The following is a 3,577-nucleotide window of genomic DNA, read 5'->3' as shown; positions in this document are numbered from 1 at the left end:
TATAAGTTCAACTTTTTAACTAACTAATATATATATATATAATGATGCTTAATTTTTAAAGTGTACGGATTGCCGGGTCGAGAGCTGTGGTTAATTTGGATATATATGTGAGAGTAAATAGATACTTAGGTCGGATTATGGGTTAACCCGCTCATAAACTTAAAACGGTTAAAAATAAAATTAAAAAATCTATGAGTATGGTTCGAACTTCCAACTTAACAAAAACAAGTACAGCCATTTAACCAACTAGACTAATACCACATTATATTTTAAATTCAACACCAAATTTGATGAACGCGAGATATTTTAACAAAATAAGTTCAACTTTTTAACTAATTAATATATATATATATATATATATATATAATGATGCTTAATTTTTAAAGTGTCCGGATTGTCGGGTCGAGAGTTGTGGTTAATTTGGATATATATGTTAAAGTAAATTGATACTTGGGTCGGATTGTGGGTTGACCCGCCCATAAACTTAAAACAGTTAAAAATAAAATTAAAAAAGCTATGAGTATGGTTCGAACTTGCAACCTAACAAAAACAAATACACCCCTTTAACCAACTAGGCTAATAACACTTTATATTTAAAATTCAACATCAAATTTGATGAACTCGGAACATTTTAACAATATAAGTTAAACTTTTTAACTAACTAATATATATATATATATATATATATATAATTATGCTTAATTTTTAAAGTTTTCAGATTGTCAGGTCGAGAGCTGTGGTAAATTTGAATATATATGTGAGAGTAATGGATACTTGGTCAGATTATGGGTTGATCCACCCATAAACTCAAAACAGTTAAAAATAAAATTAAAAAAGCTACGAGTATGGTTCGAACTTCCAACCTAACAAAACAAGTACAACCCTTTAACCAACTAGGTTAATAACACTTTATATTTTCAATTCAACTCCAAATTTGAGGAACGCGGGACATTTTAACAATATAAGTTAAACTTTTTAACTAACTAATATATATATAATGATGCTTAATTTTTAAAGTGTCCGAACTGCCTAGTTAAAAGTTGTGGTTAATTTGGATATATATGTGAGAGTAAATGGATATTGGGTCAGATTGTGGGTTGACCCGCTCATAATCTTAAAACAGTTAAAAATAAAATTAAAAATGATATCACATTTTTACCGTAATATTTTTTTCAGGGTTTTTTATATCATTACTCGTACAAATGCACAAAATACAAGCTAGTTCTTGTTTATGTTTCTTATTTTCACTCTTAATTTTAAAGGTTATATAAACTAATTTGAAATTAAGTGTTGTTTTGATTGTACAAAATTAAGAATATTTTGTGTGATGTTAATTTAATTTGTTGAATATAGAGTTTAATTGAGAGTCATATATATTTTATTTTTATTTTTAAATAAAATTTAAAATTCAGTTCGACCGGTCGAATTCCAAAAAAATGAGTTGATTAGCTGGGAAATTTACGAAATGGCCCTAAAAAGGGACTTATTTGTATCCGTGGTCACTGCATAATTTTCAATGCGCTGGTGACCACTTTATTATTTTGGGACAAAAATACCCTCATCGCGAAACACAATGGGCCTTCACGTTTCACGAAGGAAAAATGTTCTTTATATAAATACTCTTTTTTTTTCATTTCGTTATTTTCTTTCTCTCTCTACTCCGCGCACTCTCTCGTGCGACGACGACGACGACGACGAAACCTTAAACGAACACATCATACAAATCGACGACCAAAACCCTTTCTAATCTATTATTGTTCATTTTATGTATCGATTTATGTTCTTATTTCCATTATGTTCATCTTCAAACCCTAAAACCACGAGGTTGTTCTTATTGTTCATCATGTTCATATTTAGTTTTGTTCATCTTGTTCATATTGGTTGTTTATCTTGTCAATGATGATTTTTGAAGATAATGCTCTAAATCGGTTCTGTTTTAGGGAAGATTCCCATTTCTTGAATAGAATTCACATTTCGCGAATGGAATTCACATTTCGCGAATGGAATTCACATTTCGCGAATGGAATTCACATTTCGTGAAGTCGCGTGGAATTCACGTTTTGTGAATGGGCTTCACATTTCGCGATGGGCCAAAATTTCTTGTTTTTATAGTTAATCATGACTTCATTTGGGAAGGTATCAACATCACTCTTGTGTTTTGAAGAGAATCCATGTTAGCAAAATAAACCTTAATAATCTTTACATGGAAATATTTAGATTCTTCAGAAAAGGCTTTTGAATAAGCGATCATTGAGTTTTAGGTAATAAAAGATGGTTTCAAATCGATTCGTAAGTCCATTGAAGAAAGTAAATAAGAAGTTGAGTTGTTAAACAGAAGATTAACAATTCAACTACTTCTTTACTTTCTTCAATGGACTTATGAATCGATTTCAAACCATCTTCTCTTACCTGAAGCTCAATGATCGCTTCTTCAAAGGCCTTTTCTGAAGAATCTTAAATGTTTCCATGTAAGATTAATAAGATTTATTTTGTTAAGACATATTCTCTTCAAACCCATGACTTTAATGTTGATACCTTGTCAAACGAGAGAGATTACCTATAAATAATTTAAAAAATTATATTTTGCGATCGGTAGTCCCTTCGTGATGTGATTCACGTTTTGCGAATGGACTTCACGAATGGACTTTAAGTTTCGCGAATGGATTTCACGTTTCACGAATGGACTTCATGATTTGCGAATGGGCTTAAAGTTTCGCAAAGGAAGTCGAATAGGTGCGCGCGTTTCGCACGCGCTATACTCTTTATAATTCTGTTGTTCTCTTATGTCGCGAAACATTTTATTTCTTCACTTCGCGAAGACCTCGTCTCTATCGAGCTTATTCTTAAACTTCACTAATCCCTGCCTCGACAATTCTTCCTTCTCATCTTCTTGTTCCTTCATCATCGTCATTAATTAGGTTAGTTTAGTTTTTGGTTTAAACCGTTTAGGGTTTATGTTTATGGTTTCGCGATGGATTTAAGGTTTATGTTTATGGTTTTGCGATGGGTTAGGGTTTATGTTTATGGTTTCAAGATGGGTTTATGGTTTCGCGATGGGTTAGGGTTTATGTTGATGGCTTCACAATGGGTTTAGGGTTTATGTTTAGGGTTTTTCTATGGGTTGGGGTTTATGTTGATGGTTTCACTATGGTATTTGTATTTGTTTTTACATTTTTGTTGTTCCTTTTGTAGATAGCAGAAACCACCGTTACTGAGTTTCCTAGTAGGATTTCTTGGAAAAGCGTCCACTATCTCAAAAAGATAGCTAATAAATTCGATACAATGGATCTTTTAGAGAGGGTTTATAATACCCAATTCAAAACTTTATTCACAACCCCAGGCTTGCGGTTCTCAAGAACACTAGTCCATCTTATGTTTCTTAGGAGGGTAAGCTCAAACTCAAAGGAGATGACATTCATGGTCAATGGGTTGGAGGTTGTATTTGGTATGAAGGAGTATGCCTTGGTTATAGGCCTAAACTTCGACAGATTTCTTGTGTTGAACGAAGAAGCAAATGAATGTCGAGGTTGTCCACCTCTCTTGATGAAATATTTTAAAGGGAATATGAGTGTATGAA

This window comes from Impatiens glandulifera, chromosome 7 (genome assembly GCF_907164915.1).
Source record: "Impatiens glandulifera chromosome 7, dImpGla2.1, whole genome shotgun sequence".
Taxonomy (NCBI): Eukaryota; Viridiplantae; Streptophyta; class Magnoliopsida; order Ericales; family Balsaminaceae; genus Impatiens; species Impatiens glandulifera.
Note: the sequence above shows the minus strand (reverse complement) of the source record.